General features: G+C 38.1%; 1 protein-coding gene across 2 annotated transcripts in view; it reads left to right on the top strand.

The window, feature by feature from the left end:
- Slc25a21 (solute carrier family 25 member 21) overlaps positions 1 to 13,048 on the top strand; it is a 490,501-nt gene that overhangs the window by 344,447 nt on the left and 133,006 nt on the right. The gene's annotated exons all lie outside the window — the stretch shown is intronic.

Raw genomic sequence — 13,048 nt, 5'->3', positions numbered from 1 at the left:
TGCTTTCCTGTCCTAGTCTTACTAGGGAAAACATTCTGGAAAGTGTGCCTTCCTATTTTTATAAAATAATTTCCTAATTTGAATGAAAATCAAATATGTATATAGTAGAAACTACTATAAAGCTATGAAGTTTTCTTATTTGTATTATCTAAACTTAATAGCTATTTTTACTGTGGGACTTAAATATAATGTCATTCTTCCTCTTTAGCCCTCCTCCATTCCCTAGAGTCAGCCACTCACTCACAGAAACGCTTTCTACCAGGAATTCCTCAGTGACTGTCCTGGACTTAGAGTCATGTAGATATTTTTACTGGCCTTCCTGTCTCTTATTACCATCTCTCCAGACTTGTTCTTAGTCCTGTAGAAGCCTTCTTGCAGGAGTCCATTCCTAGTCCACCTTCATTGCCAGGAGACTCCACCTCTTGGTGCAGATCCCAGACTCCCTCTCCCATGGTCCCTCTCAGCCTTTCTTCCTAGTCCATCTCCAATCCCTTATCACTCTCAGACCTTCAGAAGCACTGTCTCTCTCTGGGACCGCAAAGCCACCACATTTGCCTAGGATCCAAAGCAAGGAACAGACAATGCCCAGATACTGACCCCGAGAAACACTCAAATGATGTAACTCCAGATGCTTAGGCCCCTGCACAAAACACCAACACGTCCGTGCCAAGACAATCTGCCTCCTCTAGAAGTCAGAAACCTTATTGCAGCAGGCCCTGAGAAGTGCAATTCAGCTGGAGCACAGAGAGGGACTTCAAAGATAGAGGTTATGAATATACTCAAGGACTTCAGGGAAGACTGGATAAACCCCATAGTGAAGCCTGTGAAAGCTCAAAAAGTCAAAATAAGACATGAAAGCAGAATGTAACAAAGAAATAGAATCACTAAAGAAAGCCCACCCTGAAATAAATCTGCAAAAATTAAGGGCATCAAACACAAACCTCAGACGTAAGACTCACTCAGGGATTATAAAGCATGGAAGAAAGAATCTCGGGGGGAGGTGGAGGACAAGATGAAAGAAATGGATCCCTTGGTCAGAGAAAATAATGGAACTAGGAACCACAAAAAAAAAAAAAAAAAAAAGAGGAGACATGCAATGTTTATCTTTCTGAGTGTGGGTCACTTCCCTCAGAACAGTTTTCTAGTTCCATCCATTTACCTGCAGGTTCCATCACTTCACTTTCCCCTTGCAGCTGAGTAGTACTTCACTTTCTAGATGGACCACATTTGCACTTACGTTTTCCTATTTTATAGCTATTGCAAACAGAGCAGCAGCAAATATGGCCACGCACATCTGTATAGAGGGATGAGGAGTCCTTTGGGAGTATGACAAGGAATACTGTGGCTGGGCCATGTGGTAGATGGATTTATAGCTTCTCAGGGGGTCGCCACAGTGACTTCCAGAGTCACTGCACCAGTGGTAAAGCGTAGGTCCCCTCCTTTCTCCATTTCCTCATCAGCATTTGTTATCAATTGTTGTCTTGATTTCAGTCACTCTGGGTTAAGATGAGATCTACTGTGTGTGTGTATGTGTGCACACCCATGTGCACATAAACCGAAGCCTGTGCGTAGCAATCAGAGGACCACTTGTGGAAGCTGGTTCTCTCTTTCCACCATGTAGATTCCAGGGACTGAACTTGGGCTGTCGGGACTGTCAGCAAGTGCCTCTACATCAGTGGCATTTTAAATAGGATCACTATACATACTCTGAATTCACCATGCAATTCTACGAAGTAGAACAGATAAAGGAACTAGGACTTAAGAGGTTAGCAACAAGTGTTAGGGATGTATTGGATGCAAAGCTAGATCTACTTAGGCTGAAAGCCCTGGCAGTTCACCATTGAATTCAATTCCTCATTTGTCAGGTGACACTTTCAATGCCATTTTGCTTAATTATTATTTCAGTAAAAACTCTATGAGGGATATCTCGCCATGCCAACATAATTTATTTATCTGTGTACTATAGTTTATAAAATGAATCTCTTTGTGTTTTTTCCCACATTTTCACTATTATAAACAACATACTCATTTATATGCTTACATATTTTATATACTTATGAACCTATAAGACCAAATGTTATGTACATTTTATTTTACATATACTAAGAAATTATTATTTTTATATGGACTGGCATTGTGCCCGCAATATTTAAAAATTTTCATTTCTTCCCATTCTCAAGTGGGACAATATGAATATTTGGGGAATCTGTCAGTAACATGCATCTCCTGTTCACCATCTGATACATAAAGAAATGAAGCTATATTAAATATTACTGGGGCTCAACACAGTTTTAAATCATTAGGGTCATTTCTTGCATGAATTAGTGGTTTGTAGCTTTTACCCATTTCTCGTGGATTAGTCCTTTTTTATTATTACTAACTTGTAGGAGGTTAGTATAGATTATATTGTATACAAAATTCTTTGTTACGTATATCAAAAGCTTTTTTCCTCATGTGACGTTTATCTTACAACTGTAATCTATTAGTGGTTTTAGAGTTTATGATGTTCCATATCATGATTTTGGTGGCAATATATATTTTTCCTTTGAGCAGAATAGCACACTAAAAAGAATTTAAAAAAAATCACATTCTCAACTACAAGATAATAAAGTTTTTCTCTGGCATTTTATATTGACATTTTTAATTCATCCAGCAATTCTTGCTATAGTCTTGTGTATAAGCATTATATTTCATTATTAAATGATTAGTCAATTATCCAAATATCACCTGAAAGAAACCCACCCTTCATTTACTAAGAGTGGATTCTACACTCCAATTAACAAACTTGTATGTGCTCACTATCTTGGCTTTGGACACTGTTTCCATGTCCTGTTGTTTCCTTGCATTGTCTAACTGTGTGCAGGCATCATGCATTCTAACAATTTATCTCTGCCAGTACCATACTGTTTAAATTATTGTATCAGCAAAGAATTGGGGGACCATGTAAAAACAAGTTTTGTGGTATAAAGTTCAAATCCTTGTCATGGTATGCAGAACTGTTACTATCACATGGACCTTCCTCTTTAGGCTCATTTTCATATACAGATATGCTATAGGAAAAGCCAACAAACAGCGTGTAGGCTTCTCATCTCTCCATCGTAGAACTTTAGCATGTTGTCTTTCTGAAATTCCTAATCCATCTTCTTCATTCAATAATAGTGACTTCACATTTCATCACCCCTGACCACCTTTTCTCTGGCACATGCTAGATCGTTCTCCCTCCGTCCCCATATATATGCTGCATAAAATATGCCCTATCTTGAGCATCCTAAACCCTCAAAATATGTTTCCCTAAAGGTCATTTCTCATTTAGCTTTGCATTCCCAATGCAGTGTTTGGTCTGAGGAGAGACAGCATAAGTCTACTAAACAGGCAATACTCACAGCTGAAGTCCTCACAGCGGTACTGCACTGCTGTAAATCACACCGAGACAGTGAGTCATGCTGAGGGCCACACTCTGCGATGTGATAACAAGGAGCCAGACATTGCCAGTGTGCCTGTATTGATGACAAGGACTATAACTGGTGCTTGTCTTGTTCAATAGATATATAAAATTAAAGAAATCATAGAGTATTATTTAGTCACCAAGACGTCCCTTTACAGGAAGAGTCCTGTTAGCATTAGCAAGCTCTGTAAACTGTAATGGATATCTCTGAATTAGATACGGGTGATCCTTAGCCAGGCTCTTTACTTCATTTATGTTTTAGGGAAAACTGATGTCTCTGCTTTGATATCAAATAATACAGCAAATGCACAGTGTGTGTGGTCCCTGTAAAACAAAATTGGCCTTTTCCTATTCTGTATATATAATTGCTTCTATAGCAAATTGGCATTTCTCTGCAGTGCCTGTAGATCTGGGCATGCTGTTGCCCAAAGATCAGAGGGCTCTGTTCTTAGAAATGGAAATATTTGTTAAATAAATAAAAAAAATTACAAAGGAAAAGGCAGCGTGTAGGTTTTGATGCCCAACACGACCACTTAATAGCTTTAAACTAAATAAAGACCAACAAACAAAACTGAATAAAAGTAAGCCTTTTAATATATACTGTTAATCTTTTCTTACTAAAAGTAAGAGATTTTTATTCCCTTACTTGGTTTTTTGAGTGTACAGTGTTCTCAGGCATGGTTTCCATATTCTGGTGCGTAGAGGCCTGCTTGAGATCCGGGAGGAGAGCTCTGTTTCATTTGATGATCACATTTCTCTAGGTTAAAGGTGGTGAAAGCTTAAAGACTAAAATCTTCGTTTGCCTAGGTTCTGCACACCCACATTCCTTGTGTAGGCATAAAGAGGGGTCCTTACTATTCTTCTCAGCAAAGTGTCCAGATTTCGGCATACTATAAAGAAGACCATGCTCAGACACTGCAGGCTCTGTTCCTTCTACTCTGCATTTTCTTCTTAAACACATAGCTTGCATTTTTGTTAAAGATGTAGCCTTTTTTTTATTCCAGATTTAAAGAGTCACTTAATTTAATTTTCTTTAAGCTTTATAAGTGCCGGAAATTTTCATAGTTTGTAATTCTCATAACCTGCTTTCACCAAAGAGACTGCTGCATCTAATGTAAAAAGGGGAACTCAGAAAATGAATGTAAGAAAGAGATTTGTCCCTGTCACTGTGATTCTCATTCTCTCTCTCTCTCTCTCTCTCTCTCTCTCTCTCTCTCTCTCTCTCTCTCTCTCTGTCTCTCTCTCTCTCTGTGTCTCTCTGTCTCTCTCTCTCTCTCTCTGTCTCTCTCTCTCTGTCTCTCTCTCATCTCAGAAGTAAACTATCCAAATAGATCCATCTACTGTAATACAGTAATCCCAAAAGACAAAGGGCACCACCAACTTGATTAGGGGCCTTTAAAGCCACTACGTTTCACATGCAAGCTTACCTGAACATCCATGACTGGCATCCCTGTCTCTGTGTGTCCCTGCAGAAGGTGATCCTTACAGGAGAAGATGCTATTATTACTCCTCAGCCGAGCTGAGCTCTGCAGAAGGAAGCAGGAGGGGGAGAGGAGGGCTGAAATGTTCCAATTCAGTAGAAAGAGGTGGAGATTATGTTAGTAAACTCAGGACAGTCTGCCCACCTCCACCCCTATTCTTCCGCCATTGCTCTAGTGTCTATTCTTCCTGAAATAAAGAGAAAACTGGGAATTTAACAGAACTTAACTTATCCTTATAGGACATGGAAAGAGGACATGGAACAATCTGTAACGTCATCAGCATTGCACACAGTATACCAGGGTTTCTCATATGTTATTGTCAAACACAGCCTATCAGCACATCATCTTGTATTTTTTCTGAGGTTACTGAAGATCGGGGAAGATAATGACCATGTCATAACTATGTTTTTTCTACTATACTGTGTTGCTTTTCACTAAAAGAGCACATTTTATTACTTATTGATTAGAAAGAAGATGATATAGAAATAGTAGGTATTATAAAGTTACGATTTTCAAGTAGCTATTATATAATTTTTTGGCATTTCTGCTTTCAAATCACACAGCAATTTAAATCATCCTTTGTCTCTTCCTCAAGTGACTATGAAAGCCCCCAACAAGTAGTCTATATTCAGTCAAGCAAATCTGGGTGATTCTGTGGCACCCCCCCCCAAGCCCCTGCAACTCAGGACTTAATCCAATCATGCCACATTCCTTGCAGCCAAGGGCATAAGTTCGTGGTTTTTAGTCAGTCAGCTCTCATCTTGTACGATCCTTAGCTCTCTTATGACAATAATTCTTGGGCACTGGTATGCTCAAGGCCAGTAACTAGGAAACAAGTAGGTCAGATTAAACTCAGCTTCAAATGAGAAACATGTTGATTGCTGGTGCCTTCCGAAATATGGTATTCTTCAGAAAGTATTGCTGTAGAAAATATGTGGTTGCTTTGGGGAGAGCATCGGAACTGTGTTTTGCTTTGCGATTTGTTTTCCGTAACCACTGATGCTGCACCAAATATCATCTTACAATCAGAGCACTTGGTGATTATAATATTTTCTAGTTAAATGACATTTAAGGCCTCATTTTATGAGCTCCAGCATAATTGGCTAATTTGGTAAACTCCAGATGTGTGAGATAATGTGCCACTCATTTAAGTGCCTTTCAGACGGCATAAATGGCACAGCCCCAGGAGGTATAATCACTCCTTCTTGTTTTCATTAAGAAGAGGAGTGAGTGGCTGGTGACACAGACAAAGGAAGGAGGATTCTGCCAGTCTAAATCAACAACTTGGTATGATTTGGAGGTTCTATTTTTCATCAGTGGACTCACACAAAGACCTTCGGCTAAAGTGTCTCAGTGAGTCTCTCCTTTTCAAAAAGTGGTTTGCTGAACCACTAACATGGCTAGCTGGCTCTCAAGCGGTCTTGGAAAAACAGATCTACTCAAGAAAGTGCCTTGAAACTGCCACTCATCTTCTGTAAAGGGAAGCATTGGTGCTGAACAGACAGGGCCAAAAGCTAACTCATCCCAGAGCTGTGAATTGTAGTTCTTTTGGTAATCAATAGCTTTACCACCTAACAGGTTGCAGCTTCCCAAGGTCCATTAGTCAATGCTGCTGCTTTTTTCTTTTAAGAGAAATCAGCTCATCCATCCAGCATTGCTAAGCTAACCTAGAATAGCTGGCTTCCTCATCCTGTGCCTAGACACTCTGACTGTAGATCTCAAAATATGGCACCAAGCAGACTGAAGCCATTGACTTCTTCTGTTTCTTCTACTTGGAAAAGGAAGACAAGAGATGCTTAATTATGGATGACATAGATGCAGTGTTATCTTTCTTAAATGATCTCTGTTCCTTTGACAGGTTGTGTGCATGTCTCTCAATATGATGTACTGAAGTATAAACAATTTGTCAAAGAAATACAGCTCATTGAAGAATGATAATGCATATGTATCATCCACAATTGAGCATTATTATCTGTCTTCTTTGATGTCCTCGGGGGATTGACACCAGGATAATTGACTCCAAGATGCCAGCAGTTATCCTACATAGGGGTTTAACAATACAGGATAAAGGAGTTGATATTCTCTCTTCATTGCTGATCTCATGCCGTTCTGGAATAGTCGTTTGATACTGGCTTTGTTTGTCACACATCTTCCAGATGGAAGAGGAAGGCTCAGACACTCTCCCTGCAGTATTGTTGTATTTACAACTGTAGTCTGGCCTCTACCATTTATGAAATGTGTCCATGTGCATTACTACACCTGATACTCACAAGTAGACAGGTGGGAAAGGTAATTGTAATTGTAGTTTTCTCACCACCTCAAGTATTTGTATATCTTGTGTCTACCCTTTTGAATATCTTGTCATCTTATTTTTATTTTTTCTGTTTTTTTATTATTTAAATACATTTTATACATCAGACATTAATAATATTGAGTATTTTGAGAACCAAATAATGCATAAAATATTTGTTCAACTTTTATATTCATATCCTTTCATATCCTAAAAATATCATCAATGAACATTTAATACTATCAATACCTGAGGATCCTAGGTCTAATGTTGAATACTAAATTGTTTCAAAACATACAAAATATTTTTTGGGAATTAAGCATAGTATACAAGCATAAAATAATAACAGTGAATCACTTTAAAATATATTCAAAAGCCCTTCTATGACACCACCTGACATAGTGAGAGAGCATTTAAAATGCATTACATACCTGTGTATAATGTATAATTATAAGTTTACTTTAAAAATATTATCAGTGTTTCTAAGAGAGAATTATTTATCAGTACATACAAAAACTCCTTGAAGTTAAACATTAAGAAAATGCTGATTTCAAGCACAGTGAGAAAAATTATCAATAATATTTCCATGATGTTTGTCAAACATGATTTTAATATTTTCAGCTACTAATATTCAACAAGCTGAAAAATTATTTTAAGATATATTTTATTGTTGTCTTCCTTTTTATTTCTGATTTTGTTAATTTGCATACTGTCTCTGTGCTCTCCCGTTAGTCTGGCTAAGGGTTTATCTATCTTGTTGATTTTCTTAAAGAACCAGCTACTGGTTTTGTTGATTCTTTGTACAGTTTTTTGTTTGTTTGTTTGTTTGCTTCTATTTAGTTGATTTCAGCCCTGAGTTTGATTATTTCCTGCTGTCTACTCCTCTTGCATGTATTTACTTCTTTTTGTTCTAGAGCTTTCAGGTGTGCTGCCAAGCTGCTCTCCAGTTTGCTGTAAGCTCTCTCTGGTTTCTTTTTGGAGGTACTTAGAGCTATGAGCTTTCCTCTTACCACTGCTTTTGTTGTGTCCCATAAGTTTTGGTATGATGTGTCCTCATTTTCATTAAATTCTATAAAGCCTTTAATCTTTTTCTTTATTTCTTCCTTGACCAAGTTATTGTTGAGTAGATCATTGCTCAGCTTCCATATGTATGTGTGCTTTCTGTTGTTTTTGTTGGTATTTAAGACAACAAAATCGGTGATCTGATAGGGTGCATGGGATTATTTCAATCTTCTTGCATCTGTTGAGGGCTGTTTTGTGACTGATTATATGGTCAGTTTTGAAGAAGGCACCATGAGGTTCTGAGAAGAAGGTATATTCTTTGCTTTAGGATGAAATATTCTATAAATAAGTGTTATATTCATTTGGTTAATAACTTCTGTTAGTTTCACTGTGTCTCAGTTTCATGTGCATCCATTGCTGAGAGTGGGGTATTGAAGTTTCCCACTATTATTGTGTGAGGTGCAATGTGTGCTTTGAGCTTTAGCAAAGTTTCTTTTATGAATGTGGATGCCCTTGCATTTGAAGCATAGATGTTCAGAATTGAGAGTTCATCTTGGTAGATTTTTCTTTTGACCAGTATGAAATGTCCTTCCTTATCTTTTCTGATAATTTTTAGTTGAAAGTTGACTTTATTTGATATTAGAATGGCTACTCCATCTTGTTTCTTGGGACCATTTTCTTGGAAAATTGTTTTCCAACCAATTCCAACTCTGAGGTAGTATCTGTCTTTGTCACTGAGGTGGGTTTCCTCTATGCAGCAAAATGTTGAGTCCTGTCTAGGTCTCCAGTCTGTTAACCTATGTCTTTTTATTGGGGAATTGAGTTCGTTGATGTTAAGAGATATTAAGGAAAAGGGATTGCTACTTCCTGTTATTTTTATTGTTAAAGGTAGAATTATGTTTGTGTGGCTATCTTCTTTTGGATTTGTTGGAAGATGACTTTCTTGCTTTTTTCTAGGGTGTAGTTTCCCACCTTGTGTTGGTGTTCTCCATCTATTATCCTTTGTAAGATTGGATTTATGAAAAGATACTGTGTAAATTTGGTTCTGTCATGGAATATCTTATTTTCTCCATCTATAGTAATTGAAAGTTTTGCTGGGCATATTAGTGTGGGTTGACATTTGTGTTCTCTCAGGTTCTGTATCCTCCACAGAATCTTCTGGCTTTCATAGTCTCTGGTGAGAAGTCTGTTGTAATTCTGATAGGTCTGCCTTTTATGTTACTTGACCTTTTTCCCTTACTGCTTTTAATATTCTTTCTTTGTTTAGTGCATTTGGTGTTTTGATTATCATGTGACAAGAGATATTTCTTTTCTGGTTCAGTCTATTTGGAGTTCTGAAGGCTTTTTGTACATTCATGGCCATCTCTTTCTTTAGGTTAGGGAAATTTTCTTCTATAATTTTGTTGAAGATATTTGCTGGCCCTTTAAGTTGGAAATCTTCGTTCTCATATATACCCATTATCCTTAGGTTTGGTCTTCTCATTGTGTCCTGGATTTCCTGGATGTTTTGGGTTAGGATCATTTTGCTTTTTGTATTTTTTTGACTATTGTATCAATGTCTTCTATGGTATCTTCTGCGCCTGAGATTCTCTCTTCTATCTCTTGTATTCTCTTTTTAATGCTTGCATCTATAACTCCTGATCTCTTTCCTAGGTTTTCTAACTCCAGGATTGTCTCCTTTTGTGATTTCTTTATTGTTTCTATTTCCAGTTGTAGATCTTGGATGGTTTTGTTCATTTCCTTCACCTGTTATCTTATGTTTTCCTGTAATTCTTTAAGGGATTTTTCTGTTTCCTCTTTTCTGTTTTTTTTTTCCCCTTACCTGTGTTCTTCTGTATTTCTTTAAGGCAGTTATTTATGTCCTGCTTAAAGTCCTCTATCATCATCATGAGAAGTGATTTTTAGATCAGAATCTTGCTTTTCCAGTGTGATGGTGTATCCAGGGTTTGCTATGGTAGGAGAATTGGCTTCTGATGATGCCAACAGTAACCTTGGTTTCTGTTGCTTATGTCCTTATGCTTGCCTCCTGCCAACTGATTATCTTTAGTGCTACCTGCTCTCACTATATCTGACTGGAGCCTTCCTTCCTGTGATCCTGATTGTGTTAGAACTCCTCAGAGTTCAGCTCTCTCTGTGATCCTGTGATCTGAGATCCTGGGTATGTCACAGCTCCTAGATGTCAAGCTGCCTCTGGGACCCTGAGATCCTTGTGTGACCAAGTTCCTGGAATCATGTAATCCTGTGATCCTGTGGCCCTGGGTGTGTTAGAGTGCCTGCTTTCTCTGGTTGTTGTGGGACTGACTGTGGAATTCTCACCCAACATCTGCTCAGGACACTGGCCTAGACAGGAAAGAACTTGTACCACTGGTCAGGTGGAGTTCCTGGGTGCCTGGGTCCAGCTGGTCCCAGTTACTCCTTGGTGTTGGGGCAGATGTGTCCTCCTCACCTATGATGCTATTAAGTCATCTTTTGATAACTTGTAATATCAAATATACTATAAATATGTTATACATGATTATGCTACATCATTTAAGAGAAAACAACCAAAGGAAAGTCTTTATTTATAATCAATACAAATATATAGTGTGTCTTAGTTAGCATTACTATTCCTGTAATGAAACACCATGACCAAAAGCAAGTTGGGGAAGAAAGTTAAGTTGGCTTCCAAATCATAATCCCTCTTTGAAAGAAGTCAGGACAGGAAATCAAACAGGACTGGTACCTAGAAGCAGAAGCTGGTGTAGAAGCCATGGGGGAATGCTGCTTGCTGGTTTGCTTCTCTTGACTTGCTCAGTCTGCTTTCTTGTAGAACCCAGGACCACCAGCCCAAGAATGGCAACACCCAACATAGACTGGACCATCCCCCATCAGTCACAAATTAAGGAAATGCCTTACAGCCAGGTCTTATGAAGGCATTTTCTCAATTGAGGTTCCCTCCTTTTAGATAACTCTAGCTTGAGTCAAGCTGATGTAAAACTATCCCAAACACAGTATTTTTAGATTTTTGACCTATAGTTTATTGATTCCCTAGATACAGAATTTGTACATATAGATGGCCAGTTGTAATCTCTTTTCCTAAAAAAAAAAAAAAAAAAAAAAGAAAGAAAGAAAGGTTGTGTGGCTAACAATTTGAAGTTTTGGTTGACCAGCAATTCAGTGTTGTGCATAATTGGAGAAAGGGTAAGAAGAAACAATATCTTTTAAAAACTCAATGACTTATTTCAATTTAAAAAACAAGACAAACCCTTGAATTGTGTTATATCACCTGTCCTTTCTTACTTGCCAGATTATTTGTCACCACTGCTCAGTTGGGGTCAGCTGCTCTGGCTGGTAATGTGGAGTGGGACTTCCCCAATCTCAACAGTCAGAGAACAGATGCTGAGTTTTCAATATCCAGTGAACATAGTTCTATCTTTCCATGACCCAGGGATCTGCCTCCTTTTCTCATAATCAGGGTGTGGTATCAGCCAGCTCCTAGACCTTCCTGCTATCATCACTGCAGATCATGAGCTGACAGTCAACCCAGATGCCTGCAACCTTGCAGTGACGATGATTTCTGACTTAACCATCTGGTCCCCAGTAAGGATTTAACTGTTGCCACAAGATAAGTGAAAACTTCTGTAGTAATGTCAGCCCATAAGCAAGGGCTGATTAAGATACCAAACACAGCCTCTCTACATGCTTAGTGCTGACAGCAAGAAAAAGTTTCTAATAGACTAAAAATGTCATTTTGGCAGGGAAAAAATGCTTTTACTCAAACCAAAATTCATCTTCAGATAAGAATAAGGAAGAAAAGTTTCTAAAAGCATTGTTTTTCCTGGGCCCAATTCTCTAACCATAGGACATCCCTAGGGATATACAGGGAAATAGCAGGATGGTTCTTTTCTATGCCTCACTGAGCTCATGCAGATTTGGGATCGGTCCATGATGTTAGCTGTGTTTTTTCACACATGTCCTCTAGGTGATTTGTAACCTGAGGGAGGGGAAAGAAGACTCAGACACTAGAACTCCAATAGTGATATATTTACAACTGCATTCTTGCCTTTTCAGGTTGTAAAATGTGTCTACATGTATTACTGTACCTAACACTCATAAGACCTTATGGGTAGATATATAAGACATATACTTGCATTTCCTTTATGAGCAAAGTGATAAGAAGTACCAGAAGTTGTAGAGAATTCATCCATTAGATGATGTTTGTGGCAGGTGGTATGTCTAAGTCTTCTTCCCACTCTATGATGCTGTCTACTTTGTAAATAACTTGAGAATTCTACTAGTAGTAAGAGAAGCAAAGCTTCAGATGTAGTCTTCCCTATGTGGGTTTAAAGCATTAACATATCCCATTAACTGGGTGAATAGCATATAGGGGGTAGGGAAGAGATATGACTGATTATAAAGGGGGGGTGTCTCTGGTCATAGGGAACTTAGGTGCAAAGGTGTTTAAAAGAAGATTGGACATGGAGAATAGCACCATAAGATACATTTAAATTTTGTTAGATAATGAAGAGAAATGAAAAGAGTAAATAAAAGTGGACATCATGTACTCTGAAGAATGATGCTATTGTCTCATGAGACTGAGATAAAGGTACATGATCATTTCAAAATAATGTCACCAACTGTAGGTTGAAGTTGAGTCTTACTGAACAAACAGTACAGACATACAACTTGTTGGTATTTTTTCCTAAGTTATAATATTGAGTAATAACCATTAAAACCTTATGAAACATGAGCTACACCACTTATTTCCAGTTATTTGGATAAATAGAGCCAGAAGAGAGTCCAAAAAATCATAGGACTGCCATCGATGTCACTTAAACCTGGGGAAAATGT

The sequence above is a fragment of the Mus caroli genome, unplaced genomic scaffold (assembly GCF_978045245.1).
Source record: "Mus caroli unplaced genomic scaffold, Mus_caroli_1 scaffold_14, whole genome shotgun sequence".
Lineage (NCBI taxonomy): Eukaryota > Metazoa > Chordata > Mammalia > Rodentia > Muridae > Mus > Mus caroli.
This window is presented reverse-complemented; position numbering and strand designations above follow the sequence as displayed.